Here is an 18,179-nt window from a genome sequence, read left to right on the forward strand (position 1 = left end):
GTGAGCTATTGAAATTTCCTACTATTATTGTATTGCTGTCTATTTATATTTCTTCTTTCTGTCTATTTCTTTCTTGAGTTTGATGAATGTTTCTCTTGTATCTTTAGATGCTCTGTTAATATTTGCATATATGTACGTGTGTATATCCATATGTATATGTATGCATAATTGTTATGTCTTCCTGGTGAATTGATTCTTTTATCATTATATAATGTCCTTCTTTTTTGTTAGTGACAATTTTTGACTTAAAGTCACTTTGTCTGATGTAAGTATGGCCATCCCTTCCCTCTTTTGGAAGTTGCCATTTGCATATCTTTTTCCATTCTTTCACTTTCAATCTATGTGTGTCCTTAAATCTAAAATAAGTCTTTTCTGGAAAGCATATAGTTGGATTGTCCCAGTAATTCTCTGCCTTTTGACTAGGGAGTTTGGTCCATTTGGCTTTAAAGAAATTATTAATAAGGATAGACTTACTATTGCTATTTTGTTAATAGTTTCCTGTCTGTCTTTGGCACTTTTGTCTCTCTTTTCCTCTCTTGCTGTCTTTATTTATTTGTTTATTTTCGTTGACATTTTGTAGTGACATATTTTTAGTTTTTCTCGTTTTCTTTTTTATATCTTCATAGGTATTTTCTTTGTGTTTATTATAGGTCCTACATAAAACATCTTATAGTTATCACATCTGTTTTAAGCTGATAATAAATTCAATGACGTACAAAAACTCTACCCTTTTATTCTCTCCATCTTTGTTATTGGTGTCACAGATTATATATTTTTATATTGTGTGCCAAAATTAAAAAGTCATTTATATTCCACTGTTATAGTATTACAGTATTCCATATTTGTTTATATATTTACCTTTACCAGCAAGCTTTATATTTTCCTATGCTTTCATGTTTAGTATCTTTTATTTTCAACTTAAAAGACTAATTTTAGCATTTCTTGTAAGGCCTGTCTAGTGATGAACTCTCTCAGTGATTGTTTATCTGGGAAAACCTTTATCTCTCCTTCATTTTTTTTTCTTTATTTTAATAGAGACTGGGCCTCACTATGTTGCCCCAGCTGATCTTGAACTCCTGAGCTCAACCAATCTTCCTGCCTCGGCCTCCCAGAGTGCTAGGATTACAGGTGTGAACCACCGTGCCTGGACCCCTCTCCTTCATGTTTGAGAAACAGTTTACTAGATATAATATTCTTGGTTGACAGTTAAAAAAATATATATATATATTGAGATGGAGTCTCCCTCTGTCGCCCAGGCTGGAGTGCAGTGGCGCGATCTTGGCTTACTGCAAGCTCTGCCTCTGGGGTTCACGCCATTCTCCTGCCTCAGCCTCCCGAGTAGCTGGGACAACAGGCGCCTGCCACCATGCCACACTAATTTTTTTTGTATTTTTAGTAGAGACAGGGTTTCACCATGTTGGACAGGATGGTCTCGATCTCCTGACCTCATGATCTGCCCTCCTCGGCCTCCCAAAGTGCTGGGATTACAGGCGTGAGCCACCGTGCCCAGCCGACAGTTAAAAAATATTTTAGCACTTTGAATACCTCATCCCACTTCCTTCTAGTTTCACAGTTCTGCTGAGAAATCCACTGATAGTCTGTAGAGATTCCCTTACTGAGTTGCTTTTCTCATGGTATTTTCAAAAAATCTCTCTCTCTTTTATTTATTTATTTTTTCAATTTCCTTATAATTTGTCTTGGTGTGGACTTCTTTATTAATGACGCTTTTTACGGTGCTGTGTTAAGCTGAAATTTCTGAGGCAAAATGACCTTTTTAAAAATTCCTGGATTATCATATTCTTGGCCTCTTTTCTTAAGCTATAATTAGGTTGCCTTAGTAGAGTGCTCAAATCATGAAAGAAAGGGAATATTCTTGTAATGATTGAAGGAAACAGGCTATTTATCTACGTGGATCCAGTGCTCCATATCAAAAGTTGCAATAATAGAATACTTTATAAGTATAGTTAGAAAGCTGCTTCATAAAACTGTGACAAGATATTCCTAGAAAAAATGACTTCTGGGTAGCACACAAAATCTAATGAATAGTTACTTCATTTAGGATATATTATGTAGTATTAATCTCCAATATGTCAGTAGGTATAGAGCAAATTAGGAGAAGTAAGATGTATTTGGATCAGAACTCAGGGGGTCCACGGACGGTAGGATTTGAATAAGTGAGAAAGGCACAAGAGAGGATCCCAGGACAAGGCAGAGTGACAGGAAGGAACCTGTTAATGATGGGAGTTGTTGAGACGCAAGGGAGTGTGAAGGGGCATTGGCTTGATGTAGGAAGACTTTGGTGGGATGGGGTAGGAGGTAGTGTGGGTAAAATAGGAAGAAGGGAGATTACTCAGCCACTCTTAGTGAGAACATGCAGTGGGGAGGGAGGATGCTCTCTCAGGCCTGCAGGTATACAGATGTCTGGAAAATGTGCCAGAGGGTTCTGAAAATGAAACCTCCCTGGGATCTTTGGTCTTTGCTGGGAGAGAGTAGCTAATTACTTACTCTTTTCTCTCTTGACTTGCCAGTTTTTGTCTCTCTGTTGCTTCTTACTCCATAGATATCCTTATAAGCATACAAACTTGCTTATTTTTCTTCTGATTTTTTACAAAAGTGCTTTTTCAAATCTATAATGATTCTCCTAAAAACTTCTGTCTCAACTTCTATCCTAACTCTACACATCACAGTTAAGATGGTTGAAGAATAGTCTAAGTTTTTTGGTAGCTTTCCTTTATCTTCTATGATTTCCTTATTCCACTGAAAATTTGCTTTTATTCGTATCACTCCTGTGAAATTGTACTTGTTACAGTCAGCAATAACTTTCTAGATGAAAATCCAACAAACCTATTTCATTTATTATACCACTTATATCTTCAGTATTGGACACCAGTGTCCCCTCACTCTTTCCAGGTATTCTCCCTGACACTGTTCACTGTTACCTTTTTGGTTGTTCTTTTTATTCTTTCCTGGATTTTTCTTCCTATGTCTGTCCCTTAAATGGTTATATTCCATCTGGTTTTGTCCTGTGGTTCATCTCATCTCAAATCACACATTCTTTTGCGGAAAATTTATCCTCTCCAGGACTTTACCTTTGATGTAGTTTAGATATTTGTCTCCTCAAATCTCATGTTGAAATGTGATCCCTGATGTTGGAGATGGGGCTTAGTGGGAGATGTTTGGGTCATGAGGATTGATCCTTCAGTGAATGACCTCGTGCCTTTCTTGTAATGAGTGAGTTCTTCCTCTATAATTTCATATGAGAACTAATTGTTAAAAAAGAGCCTAGCATCACTTCCTCTCTGCCTCTTCCTCTCTTACCATGTGACACCATGATTCCCATTGCCTTTCACCATGAATAAAATCTTCCTGGGAGATTTTATTCAATAAAACCTTCCAGAAGCCAAGAAGATGTTGGCAGCATGTGTCGTCTACAGCTTGCGGAACCATGTGCCAAATAAATCTTTTCTTTGTTAATAACCCAATCAAGTGTATTCCTTTATAAAAGCACAAAACAGATTAATACAGAATATTAGTACTGGGGAGGTGGGCATTGCTATAAAGATACCTAAAAATGTGAAAGCAACTTTGGAACTGGGTAATGGGGAGAGGTTGGGAGAGTTTGGAGAACTTGGAAGACAGGATGATGGGGGAAAGTTTGGAACTTATTAGAGACTGGTTAAGTGGCTGTGAGCAAAATGCTGATAGAAATGTGGACAGTGAAGTCCAGGCTGACTAAGTCTCAGATGGAGGTTAAGAACTTGGGAAACTAGAGCAAAGGTGACCTAGAAAAGAACTTGGCTGCATTATGTCCAGGTTGCTGGGCTTTGTTGAAGGCTTTGTGGAAGTTCATCATTCTGAGGCTGAACGTAAGAATGATGATCCAGGGTCTCTGGTGGAAGCAAAGCATTCAAGAAGTGTCATGACTGCTTCCAACAGCCTATGATCAGATGTGGGAGCAAAGGAAGGACCCATGGTTGGAAATTAAAATTAAAAGGGAAGCAGAACATAAAAATTTGGAAAATTCACAACCTGGCCATCGGTAGAGAAGGAAAGAATGCTTTCACTATAGGAATCCAAAGGAGTGGAATCCAAAAGAGAGAAATCCAAGGTGGCTATGGAGCAACCACTTGCTAGAGAGAGTAACATGACTAAAAGGGAGCTAGGTGCTGATATTCAAGATGATGGAATAAAAGCTAGAGGTCTAGGAGGACAGAATGGTTTCAGAGGCCAAGTCCAGGGTAATACTGCCCTGTGATGACTTGGGATGCTGCTCCAGCTATGGCCACAGCTCAAAGGGACCAGGTGCTGCTTGGGATGCCACTCAGCATAGTGCAAGCTATAAGCCTTGGCAGCTTCTGTGTGGTGCTAAGTCTGCAGGCACACAGAATGCAAGAGTGGCATCCCAAGATTTTCTGATTTGCAATTGCTACAAGAAGAGGAGCTTTGTTTAAAAATGTGGGGTCATCAGAAAAGAATGTTAGCTCTGGCCCATGAATATGACTCCTTTCAGGCCCCTCAGGAACAAATTTAGAATAAAGAATGGTGGTCAGAGTTCAGTCTTCAGTTCCCTCTTATCTGAGATCTATATGCCAGTACATCTGTTGGTGGGGATCTGGGTTTTTGAAAAACAACTGAGGGCCATATGTTTATGTGTTATCTTTAGTTTGTATAGGGGAACCAAATCTAGAATCCTGTGATTCTAGATTTCTTGGCTATTGTTTGAAGCTATTATTACCCTCTTGCTTATCAAGCTGCTTATTTACTTCTCATGGCTAGCCAGGTGTCTGGAATTTCCCTTGTAGTAATTAAAGATTTTCCTTTACTTCCATGCTTGGGAGGCCCCCAGACCCCTAAGGTGGCGGGAGAGCGGGGGAGCGGGTCACTGTTCCATCTCAGTTTTTGATCGCAGAGGCTCATAGGTGGAAGGATCTGCCCTTGAGTTTCAGATGAGACTTTGTACTTCGGACTTTTGAGTTGCTGCTAGAATGAGTTAAAATTTGGGGGTACTCTTGGTAAGGGATGATTATATTTTGCAATGTGAGAAGGACATGAGATTAGGAGGGCCAGGGACAGAATGATATAGTTTGGGTATTTCCCCACTCCAAATTTCATGTTGAAATGTGGTCCCCCAGTATTGGAGTTGGGGCCTAGTGGGAGGTGTTTGGGTCATGAGAGGCAGATTCTTCATAAATGACTTGATGTTTTCCTTATGGTAATGAATGAGTTCTCACTCTATTAGTTCATGTGAAAATTGATTGTTAAAAAGAGCCTGGCATCCCCTCCTCTCTGCCTCCTCCTCTCTCTCCATATGACACGCTGGCTCCTTTTGCCTTCCATAATGAGTAAAAGCTTCCTGAGGCCTCAGCAAAAGGCAAGCTGATGCTGGTGCCATGCTTCTTGTACAGCTTGCAGAACCATGAGCCAAATAAATCTTTTTTCTTTAAATTACCCAGTCAGGGGTATTCCTTTATAGCAGTGCAAAACAGACTATTACAATCTCTCATCTATATGTCACTTGTTCATAAATCTCTACCTCTAGCTCAGGTTTCTCCATCTACATGGACATATCTCAGTGTATATGTGCTCCAGGCAATCCAAGCTTATCATATGTTAAACTACTTTAATCTTCTGTTTTTCAAATCTGTCCTCCTGTATATTCACTCTCAGTGAATGGGAGACATCTGGATGTTTTTTTAATTTTTAACTTTTGTCAGTCCAATCGGTGTGTAGTGACATCAATTGATTTTAATTTGCATTTTCCTGATGGCTAATCACGTTGAGCTTTTTTTTTCATGTGTTTTTTGGTTATTCATGTATTTTGTGATGCTTCTATTAACATATTTTACTTATTTTAAGCTGGGCTCGGTGGCTCACACCTGTAATCCCAGCACTCTGGGAGGCCTAGGTGAGCGGATCACCTGAGGTCAGGAGTTCGAGACCAGCCTGGTCAACATGGTGATACTCCATCTCTATTAAAAATACAAAAATTAGCTGGCCATGGTGGCAGACGCCTGTAGTCTCAGCTACTCGGGAGGCTGAGGCAGGAAAATTGAACTCAGGAGGCGGAGGTTGCAGTGAACTGAGATCATACCACTGCACTCCAGCCTGGGCAACAGAGCTAGACTCCGTCTCAAAAAAACAAAAACAAAAGCATATTTTACCTACTTTATTGGGTTGTTTATCTATGACTGAGTTGTAAGTGCTCTTTATATGTTCTGGCTGCAAGTTCTTTGTTATAAATACATACTGTGAATATTTTCTTCCACTGTCAGGCTTGCCTTTTTATTTTCTTAGCTATTTCTTTTGAAGAGCCGAATATTTTTATTTTGATGAAGTCCACAATTTATCATTTTTTCTTTTATAGCTCATGCCTTTTGTGTCCCATCTAAGAAATCTTTGCCTACTCCATTGTTGCAAAAACAATGGTCTATAAGTTTTGGTCTATAAGTTTTATAGCTTTAGTTGTCATGTTTAAGTCTTTGATACATGTCTAGTTAATACTTGTGTCTGCTGTGAGATAAAGGTTAAAGTTTATTTTCCCCCCAAAATGAATGCACAGTGTTCTAGCACCACTTATTGAAAATAATATTGTTTTCCCATTTAATTACTTTGGCAACTTGGTAAAAATTCAACTGACCACATATGTGTGGATCTATGTCTAAAATCTTTGTGATTCTTTATTCCACTGATCAGTGTATCTATCTTTTTTCCAACAATCCATACTGTCTTCATTACTACAACATTATATTAAATCTTGAAATTAAATGGTGTAAATACTCTTTGTTCTTTTTTAAATAATTGCTTTGTCTATTATAGATTCTTTACATTTCTATTAATAACTAGAATTAGTGTGTCAATTTCTGCAAAAAAAAAAAAAAAAAAAAAAAGGCCTGCTGGGATTTTAGTTGGACCTAATTTAAATTTAATGTAATTTTAATTTGATTTAAATCTGTGTATTAATTTCAGGATAATTGACATCTTAATGGCTGTATCTTCCAATTCATGAGCATGGTACATGTCTTCATTTGTTCAGGTCTTTTAAAAATTCTTTCAGCAATGTTTTGTAGTTTTAAGTATGTAGGCATTGTGCAAAGTTTGTAAAGTTCAACCCTAAGCATTTCATAAATTTTGCTCTTTTTCAAATAGTCTATTTTAGGAGTTTGTTTTTCAATAGTTTGTTGCTAGTTCTGTCGTGTTATTACTAAGAAGAGACAAACTCTCGTAAGTACTAACGTTGTTCTACCTTGGATTAAAATTAATAGTGAATTTCTTCTGTGCTATCCCCTATGTGTGATTTCCCATAGTCTCCTTTTTATTCTCCACATGTAGGCACAGGTACTGATATACAATAGGTGCTCAATAAATTTTTTTTGAATGAAAGTATCACTTTCAAAATCAAACTGATTTTGTTTTAGGTTTCAAAAGACCATTAAAAAGCACTCAGAATGTAAAAATCTGAGGATTCTCATAGCTTGAGCTACATCTGTAAAGCAGAGTGAAGTGATGTGACAATTATTTGACTGATTTTTAAAATGTGGACATTTTTCTACACTTGATTGACAGTCAAATTATCCAGTGTTCATCTTAACAAAGTAAGTGTCAAATCACATCCTCATATATGTTATCTCAGCAGATAAGCCTAAGAACAGAGAAAAAAGATAGGTAACTCCTAATTTCAAAGCAACAGTATTGTGCTCAGACGTACAGTGTAGGCAGCTGATGCAGCTCAGGGCCATGAGAGCATTCACAGAGTAGTGGAATCTCAGGGTCACAGCTAAAGGCAAACAGAAAAAGAGAGAATCCAAGAATCAGAGGGATAGTTGAATCAGATGAAAGCAGGTTCCTCTCTGATCTTGAGTTTCCATGGTAGTTGGACCAGATTATAGATTTATCTTACCTTATTTTATTTTTTTAAAACCACATTATCTAGGGAGAGAAGGAATTTATTACCTTGGTGTCTTAGTCTGTTTATGCTGTTACAACAAAATGCCTGACACTGGTAATTTATAAAGAACAGAAATTTACTTCTCACATTTCTGGAGGCTGGAAAGTTCAAGATCAAGACACTGACAGGTTTGGTGTCTGGTGAGGAACTGGACTCTCTGATTCCAAGGTGCAGCATCCTCTGGAGGGTATAAATGCTGTGTCCTCACATGGCAGAGGGCTGGAAAGGGCAAAAGGAGCTAAAATCTGTGTAAAGAATCCCATTCATGAGAGAGGAACCACCATGACCTAACCACCCCTTAAAGGCTACAACTCTTAATATTATTGCATTAGAGATTCCTTTTTTTTTTTTTTTTGAGATGGAGTTTCGCTCTTGTTGCGCAGGCTAGAGTGCAATGGCACGATCTTGACTCACTGCAACCTCTGCCTCCCAGGTTCAAGTGATTGTCCTGCCTCAGCCTGCAGAGTAGCTGGGATTACAAGCATGTTGCCACCACATTTAACCATGAATTTTAGAGAGGACATAAACTTCAAACCATATCACTTGGCGAATATCATCATCTATTTTTGAGGCTTGAAACTGGAAGTCCCAAGCTACGTCCAGCCCCTACCTTCCCCCACAATGTATTCTATTTGGTCTATACAGTGTTTTAAAATTTTTTTTAAATCTATATTTTATGATAAGAACTTACGAACACAAAGAAGGAAACAACAGATACTGAGGTCTACTTGAGGGGGGAAGGTGGGAGGAGGGAAAGGAACAGAAAAGATAACTATTGGGTACTGAGCTTAATAAGTGGGTGGTGTGATAATATGTGCAGTAAACCCCAGTAACACGTGTTTATCTATGTAACAAGTCTTCACATGTACCCCCAAACCTAAAATAAAACTTAAAAAAATCTATAAACATTAATACTTAAACATTCATTATACTAATTTTAAAACCAGACTTTTTGTAGGAAAACCAAGATTTCTGGGTTGTCTTAGAAACAAGAAGTTGTGTAAGCCCTTGGCCTTGGTTCTGAGATGGCAGCAACTGGCTGGGACCGAGGAGTGGCTTCTCTTTTGCCTGTTTTCTCTAGTTTCTCATAGTCTCCACTATTCTTACCCAGGCTGTCTTTACTAGTGTACTTTAGTCACTTGGCTCCTGGAGGCATATGACTTTGCAAGCTCTGATGTTTGGGGATGCAAACCAAGAACTTGCCTGTTATCCACGGCCTCTCCCTTTCCTTGATTCTTTGCCTCCCATCCCTCCTTCCCATCACCACAATGATTCTACCTCTTTAATGTCTCCTGAACCTGTCACCTCCTCTCAGTCGTCATCCTCACTGCCTTGATGCAGGCCTTCAATCCTTCTCAGATGAATTACTGCAACAGGCTCACTATGTTCCATGCTGTGGTAACGTTTATGAGAAGAGAGAAGCCAGGAAGGACAGAAGACATAGGAAGGAAGAAGTTTTTCGGTCCAAAAGGCAATGGCAATATTTCTTGAGTAACACAGGACAGGAGTGCATTTCACTTAGAACCATCCTTTCATTCCTAGCACTTGGACCTAGGCTTGGAGAGTGGGTCATTACTGGATGGAAAATCAAAGGAAGGTTCTAAATGAGGCTTACACTTTATTTTTATCCTCTTTCTGGATTTCAGTGTTGGTTCTATTTTACCTGTTTATTCTTATCATGTTGTTTGTCACAGGAAAGTTTATAATTTAGGTAATAAAACCTTTCAAATCATTTAAATCAATGTGTGTGAAAAATGAGGGTCAGACCCGTTAGCCCAAGACCTCTAATGACCGCCAGCTGGAGGTGCTGCCTGGTCAAAAGCATTTGCACTTGGAAAGTCTTCATTTGTAACGTCAGTGATAATTGTCTGTAGAATGTCTGAGCCAAGATGACCTATGAAGCCAGAAAGAGATCTCAAATGTATTAACTGGTCCACACGCTTGAAAACCGACAATTTGTCTTTGACTTGTGAGAAGAAAACCCCCAGCTATTACTGTGCCCATCAGCTTATGTAGAATGGGAGGTCTAGCGCTACCTGCTTATAAACCCCAGCCAAAGAATTGAGGCCTCCGTCTGGTAAGGCGTCATGTGCTTGTCAAATAAAAATGAATTCAGGCCGAGCGTCGTGGCTCATGCCTGTAGTCCCAACATTGTGCGAGGCTGAGGCAGGAGGACTGCTTGAGCCCAGGAGTTCAGGCTGCAGTGAGCTGTGTTTGCACCACTGAGCTCCAGGCTTGGTGAGAGAGTGAGACCCTGTCTCAGTTAAAAAAAAAAAAAAAAAATTTAGAAGCTGAGAACATAAATGGGCTTGCCGTTCTGTGCATATGTGCAAATGTTTGTGTGTATCTGTGTGTGTGTGTGTCTGTGTGTGCGATGAGAACGCGGGATAAGATTATTTTCCTCCTATCTAGTTAATACTAGAAAAGTAAGAGAAAAATTAACTATGCCCCAATTCTTTTTCACCTTTTATCTGGAGTGTCTGCAATTGAAATACCTGAACAGGACATGCATGTATATAACCACAGCTTATAGCAGTGGCTTTCCCACAGGAGTGCATTGATGTTGACTGGGACACCTGTTAGATAAATGGGCAGATTCTTCAGCCATGCCCAGGGGCTCTGATGCTGGAGACCTGGAGGGGGTCCAGGGTTATGCACTGTGACAGGTCCCCCATTTGGTTCTCATGCAGTTGAACCATCAGATAGTACTTAGGAAAGGATTGTCTGCAGGAAGAAAACACACAAATGCATGTGGCCTCAACTAATGGCTTAATCTCAGGACCTTAGATCATGTGGCTAAATTGATTGCCCTGAGTGTCACTTTAAAAGTCACACATACAGGCCGCACGCGGTGGCTCACACCTGTAATCCCAGCACTTTGGGAGGCCGAGGCGGGCGGATCACCTGAGGTCGGGAGTTTGAGACCAGCCTGACCAACATAAAGAAACCCTGTCTCCACTAAAAATACAGCGTTAGCCAGGCGTGGTGGTACATGCCTGTAATCCCAGCTGCTCGGGAGGCTGAGGCAGGACAATTGCTTGAACCTGGGAGGCAGAGGTAGCAGTGAGCCGAGATCGCACCATTGCACTTCAGCCTGGGCAACAAGAGCGAAACTCCGTCACACACACACACACAAAAGTCACATATACAGATACACACACATCATACATGTACATTCCCCTAAATATACACACACCACTCACACATCTCATACCATACCCTCTACACCTCACATACCACACCCCAAATACACACCACACACCACACATGTACACACACATGCTAAACCACACACATATCACACCATACATAAAGGGACACACACCATACAAACACGCCACACATACTCACCACATACACATGCCCCACACATGCACGTACCACACATGCACACACACCACACTCATGCACACACACCACACTCATGCACACACACCACACTCATGCACATCCTTCCCCCACTACACCACACATGTACCATTCCACACACACACCGCACTACACATATACACATGTACGTGAGCATTCTTTTTCATTTAAAATACAGGGGAAACACTGCTCTCTATCAAGCAGTGGTATTTTAGAGAGCAGAGGTCTTTTCCTCCAAGTCTGCTCTTGAAGTTCTTTTTTTTTTTTTTTGAGACAGAGTCTTGCTCTGTTGCCCAGGGTGGAACGCAGTGGCCGGATCTCAGCTCACTGCAAGCTCCGCCTCCCAGGTTTACGCCATTCTCCTGCCTCAGCCTCCTGAGTAGCTGGGACTGCAGGCGCCCGCCACTACGCCCGGCTAGTTTTTTGTATTTTTAGTAGAGATGGGGTTTCACCGTGTTAGCCAGGATGGTCTCTATCTCCTGACCTCGTGATCCGCCCGTCTCGGCCTCCCAAAGTGCTGGGATTACAGGTTTGAGCCACCGCGCCTGGCCTTAAAAAGAAAGTGCAAGTCCCAGGAATGAGCTCATCTCTGTGTCCTTCCCAGAAACCACTTACTCATTGCTGCAGACTTTACTGTTATTATAATGAAAAGACAAGACAGACTCTAAATATCAGCTTAAAAATGTTCTTTTTTTAAAAAAATTCCTTCATGTACACAATCTTTTACTTGTTTCATGTTTACTCTGTTTTGGGTTGAGAAATCTGAATGATGTGATGTGTCGTGAGAATAGAAGTGAACAGGATGAAATCGCGTGAACAGGACAATAAGGGGTGGTGGTGGAGCCCTCCGCTTTGGGGCTCTGAGGCTTTGGGTTGGAACCATCTGGTCCCTGGTCCTAGCTGTGCTACTTGTGGCCTTGGCTAAGGTAGTAACCTCTCCAAGCCTCCTCTGCAAAGGGAGCATCATAGTAGTACCTCACTCAGGGAATTCTAAGGATTAAAATGGAAAGTGCTTACAATAGGGTGAGAAACAACTAAAGACTCTGCAAATGTTTGTTTCTATTAATAAGCAGAATTATGCCTGGACCTGCTTAAGCTCCCAGACTTTTTCTACACTGCCCTCAGTTATCAGTCTCTATTCTGACTACTTCTCAGTGACCAAGAGAAGAGAGGAGAGAGCTGGGAGAATAAGGCTGTGGGGAGGATGAGGCAGAGGGGATATGGGAAGATGAAGAAGCATCATGGTGCAAGAGCATTGGGATCACTGAGTGTGGCCTGATCCTCTCTCCTTCCTGCCGCAGCACCTGATGATAGATCCCTGACAATTATGGTCTTTCTGGATGGGCCGGGTGGCCAATTTTATTCTTTGTAATCTTCAAAGGTGCAAACGAATTCAAGGGTATGACTTCTGCTTTACATCAAAATAAATTTCAGATGTCTCAAATATTGAGCATCTTCAAACAAAACTTGTTTTCTTTTCCTGCATTCAGGAGCCATAAAATCTAGCCAGGATAAGGCCTCACACCCAGTTCTTTATAGCAGATATTGTGAAATAGTGACCAGTGCTTGGAACTCGGCCCACGCATGGCTCATATGGTATGCTTTAAAGTTTTGAATTGGCTTCCAGCATTTAACAATAAGAGATCTCACATAAAAATTGAGATTTTCGGCCAGGCGCAGTGGCTCATGCCTGTCATCCCAGCACTTTGGGAGGCCGAGGTGGGCAGATCACCTGAGGTCAGGAGTTCAAGACCAGCCTGACCAACATGGCAAAACCCCATCTCTACTAAAGATACAAAAAATTAGCTGGGCATGGCGATGCACACCTGTAATCCCAGCTGCTCGGAATGCTGGGGCAGGAGAATCACTTGAACTGGGGAGGCAGAGGTTGCAGTGAGCCGAAATGATGCCACTGCACTCCAGCCTGGGTGACAGGTTGAGACTTGATCTCAAAAAAATAAAATAAAATAAAATAAAAAAAATTGGGATTTCAAGCTTATTTTGGGAATCAGAACTGGCTTCTGCCTGGGCGTTTGGATGCACAGATGGAGGCTGGATTGCAGGGGCCTTGGCTCCAGCAGCTCCTGCCCTCTGGCCCATGTGGCTTGCTGGACACATGCTAATCTACTTGGAGCCTTGCAGTCTATTGCTGGCTCTAAAAGCTATGAAGTGACTGATCTAGAAAGACCAGAAAATCTAGAGAAAGGACTCAATCTCTTTAGTCTCAGTTTACTCATTTATAAAATGAGCAAGGACCCTCGCAGTTCTAAAAATCTGCGTTTAGCTATGAACACTGCATTTAGCATGGGGCTGACATGTCAATGTCTAGTTTCACTATTAACCCTCATTTCCCTTCTGCTTCCCTGCTTTTGTCTGTGTGGACCAGACTACTACTCATAGCCCTGAGAGGTCCAGAGCCAGCAAGGAGAGGAGAAGCCACTGTTGAACCCCAATGGTAGTCTCCACTTCATGCTCACTTCATAGTATTTTGGTTGTAGTATTTGATACTAAGCTTCTTTTTTGTGCCTGGGAAAGAGAGGGCTCTCAGTAAATATCTGTTGAGTCAGGAGATGAATTGGTAGCCAGGTTGGCTTTCCTACTTGCTGGGGCAAATCAGGGAATGAAGGGCTACTGTTGTCAAGGTTAGATTTTCTTCACACACCAAAAGCCCCCACAATTATTGCATAGCAGATACTTAACAAAGTGTAATGAACAAGCACGGATAAGATTGTTTCCCAGTAAGCTGAATTGTCAAATGAGTGAGAAAATGTAGTTTAAGACTGGGATTCTCTGAAAAAAAAAATACCTCTGCCCTCTCTAAAAGTTAAACTATAGTTTTGGTAGTTTGTGTGGTGCAAATGAAACTTTTTATACATGTAAGAAGCAATGGAGCCAGCTAGGATAGGAGAAGCCTCTGTGGAGAGACAGCTGTGGTGGAAGACTGACTCGAATTTTTAAGTATTATAAAGACAGCTGTGGTAGAAAATTGACATGAATTTGTAAGTATTATAAAGACTGCTGTGGTAGAGGAGTGACATGAATTTTTAATTATTATAGCTTGTTCCTCTGTGAAATAAATGATGGACTCTAAGTGCATGGAAATGAGATACAAACCTGACCCTTAGACATCAGCCAATGGAATAGTGATAAATTTAAATGCCTCTTTTGCCCACTCATATTCATTGTCTTATGCAAATAATACTCATAGAAAACAGAATAATAAAACAAACACATACCCACTACCTAGATGCATATCCATAATGAATATTGGCATATTTTCCATATTCAAGGGAACAGATTGTTCAGATTGTAAAGCCTGTTTGCTCTCTTCATCCGTGTTACTTCCCCATCTCTGCCTTCAGAGTGAGCCAGCTTTTAGAACCGTGTAGGTCTTCTCATTCATATTTTTACATTTTGCTCCGTCCATTTGAGTTCATAAAATATACAGGATTGTGTTATGTGTTTTTAAAATCACATTTAATGATATCAGATTGTAAGTGTTCTAGGACATTATTATGTTTTTGAGATTTATCCACGTTAATACAATTATTTCTATTTGAATCATTTAAATTGCTTTCTGGAATGATTAAGCCACAATTTGTGATTTATGACCTTATTATGAGCATTTAGGCAATTTTGTTTTATAAACAATGCTGTAGTAAATATCCCTAAAGAGTTGCTCAGGAAATACACCTACCTTGGGTGACCAGGGTGTTGATGTATGGGCACTTTCTGTCATCTAGGCTGGAAGTGCAGTGGTGAGATCATGGCTAACTGCGGTCTCAAATGCCTGGCCTCAAGTGATCCTCCTGCCCCAGCCTCCAGAGTAGCTGGGACTTCAGGTGTGAGCCATCATGCCCAACCACTTTTTAATTGTATTTGTTATACAAATTGCTCTGTGAAGCACCTGTACCAACTTATGCTCTCAGCAGCAGTATTGAAAGTTCCATTTTTCACATCTTCTCCAAAACTTGCCAGAAATTAACATTGTCACCCATATGATGGGTATGAAATGACACCTCATTGTTATTTTGCTTTGCACTAACCTTATAGCAAGCGAGATGAACTTTTTTTATGTATTTATTGATCATTTGGGCTTCTATTTCTCTGAAGTATGCATATTCTCTGGCCATTTTCTATCCTAATCCTTTTAAAATTAAATATGTTGCAAATAAGTGCTCTTAGTCTGAGATTTTTATTAAATTAATTTTCAGATCATGAAATAAGTAAAATTAATCCTTTTCTTATGGTTTTTGATTTTTGTGTCTGAAGAAATCCTGCCCACACCTTACACTGGTTAAGATGGCTACTATCAAAAAAACCTTCAAATAATGAGTTTTGGCAAGGATGTGGAGAAATTGGAATCCTGGTGCACTCTTGATGAGAATGCAGAATGGTGCAGCTGCTGTGGAAAATAGTATGGAGACTCATCAAAAATTCAACATAGGATTACCACATAATCCAGCAATTCACTTCCAAGTATATATCCAAAAGAACTGAAAACAAGATCTCAAGGAGAAATTTGCGCACTCATGTTCATAACAGACATATCACGATTGTCAAGAGGTAGAAGCAACCCAAATGTCCTTCAGTGAATGACTAGATAAACAAAATGTGGCAGGTATATAAAATGAAATAATTTTCAGCCTTAAAAAGGAGGGACAGCCTTTCACATGTTACAAGATGGATGAACTTTGAGAACATTACACTAAGTGAAATAAGACAGTGACAAAAAGACAAATTCTGTATGATTCCACTTATATGAAGCATGTAAAGTAATCAGATTCATAGTGACAGAAATAAAATTGTGGTTGTCAGCAACTGGGGGGAGACAGAAATGGGGAGTTGTTATTTAATGGGTATAGGATTGCAGTTTTGCAAGATAAAAAGTTCTGGAGAGCTGCTGCACAACAATCTCAATATACTATATACAGTAGGACTCTACACTTAAAAATGGTTAAGATGGGCTGGGTGCTGAGGCTCATGCCTATAATCCCAGCACTTTGCGAGGCTGAAATGGGAGGATCACTTGAGGCCAGGAGTTTGAGACCAGCTCGGGCTATATAGGGAGACCCGGTCTCTAAAAAAATAAAAATAAAAATAATTAGCTTGGCATAGTGGCCCATGCCTTTAATCCCAGCTATTCAGGAGGCTGAGGTAGGAGGATTGCTTGAGCCCAGGTGATAGGGTTTGGCTCTGTGTCCCCACCCAAATCTCATGTCGAATTGTAATTCCCAGTGTTGGTAGGTGATTGAATCATGGGAGTGGACTTCCCCCTTGCTGTTCTTATGATAGAGTTCTCACTAGATCTGGTTGTTTGAAAGTATGTAGCACCTCCCCCTGCTCTCTCTCTCCTGCTGGCCATGTGAAGACTGTGTCTGCTTCCCCTTTGCCTCCCACCGTGATCGTAAGTTTCCTGAGGTCTCCCCAGAAGCAGAAGCCTGTACAGCCTGCAGAACTGTGAAGTGATTAAACTTATTTTCTTTATAAATTACCCAGTCTCAGGTAAGTCTTTATAGCAGTGAGAACAGACTAATACACCAGGAATTTGAGGTGGCAGTGGGCTATGATCACACCACTGCACTCCAGCCTGGGCAACAGAGACCCGGTCTCTAAAAAAAGTAAATGAATAAATAAAAACAAAAAATAAAATAAATTGGTTAGGATGATGAATTTTATATATATTTTTTGCCACCACTACAAATTTTAAAAAAGAAATCGTGTTCAAATTGGAGATCATAAAGATGTTTATCTCTATTTTCTTATGGTAGTTTTAATTTTTGACTTGTGTACTTAGGGCTTTAATCTACCTAGAGTTCACTTTTGAATATGGTGTGTTTGTTACAATCCCATTTATTGCATAGTCCATCTTCCTTCAGTTACTTGTGGATCTGGTTTTGGTCTCTTTACTTCCTCATTAGTCTGTTATGTAGCTCTGCGCTGGAGTCATACCTCCTTAATTACTATAGCCTTATAACAAAGTCTTGTTATTTGATAGGGGAAGTCTGTCCTCATTGTTCTTCTCTTTCAAAAAAATTATCTTGACTATGTCTTCTATGAGAGTTTTAATAAGGGCTTATCAAGTTTAACATAAAAATCTTATTTGGATTTTGATTGTTATTCCATTTAACTGGGTTGCAGTGCAAAATTTGTGGTATTGAGTTTCTTATCCACGGGCATAATATATCTCTCAATTTATTTAAAATTTCTTTAATGTCTTTCCATAAAGTTTTGTAAATTTTTAAATATAGACCTTGGAACTCTTTTTTATATTGATTTCTATCTTTAATTGTTTTGCTGCTATTGTGAATGAAAGCCTTATTTATTATAATGATTTTACTGGTTGATTCAAATTTTTAAGAAAGCTATTGATTTTGGTATGCTGATTTTGTATAGAACAATATTTTTGGACTCTTCTGTTAGTGGTCATATTTGACGTATAAATTCTATTAAAAATTCCATATACTACGTGAGAACAATGAGAATTTGTTTTTATTTTCTAATCCTTATAACTTTATTTTCTTGTCTTGTACAATGTCAGTATATCCAATACATAGAAGTGGTGCATGTAAGTGGTGATAATAGCCCAATAAGTCTTATTCTTTCAAGGGAGACTTTTAACACTCCATGGCTTATTATCATGTTTACTGTAGGTTTTGGTGCTCTTTTTCAGGTTAAAGGAGTTCCCTTCCATTTCCTCATTAACCCACTTATGTCCAGTGTTCCATTATCGGAACACTAAGCATGTGGGAGTTATTTATATCCTACTACTCAAGGTCATCGCCAAGGTCTGATTTTTTCACTCATGCAAAAATTCAAAAAATTGCAACCTCCAGCATAAATGGGTTAATATTATTTTTCTAGT

The sequence above is a fragment of the Papio anubis genome, chromosome 8, assembly GCF_008728515.1.
Source record: "Papio anubis isolate 15944 chromosome 8, Panubis1.0, whole genome shotgun sequence".
Lineage (NCBI taxonomy): Eukaryota > Metazoa > Chordata > Mammalia > Primates > Cercopithecidae > Papio > Papio anubis.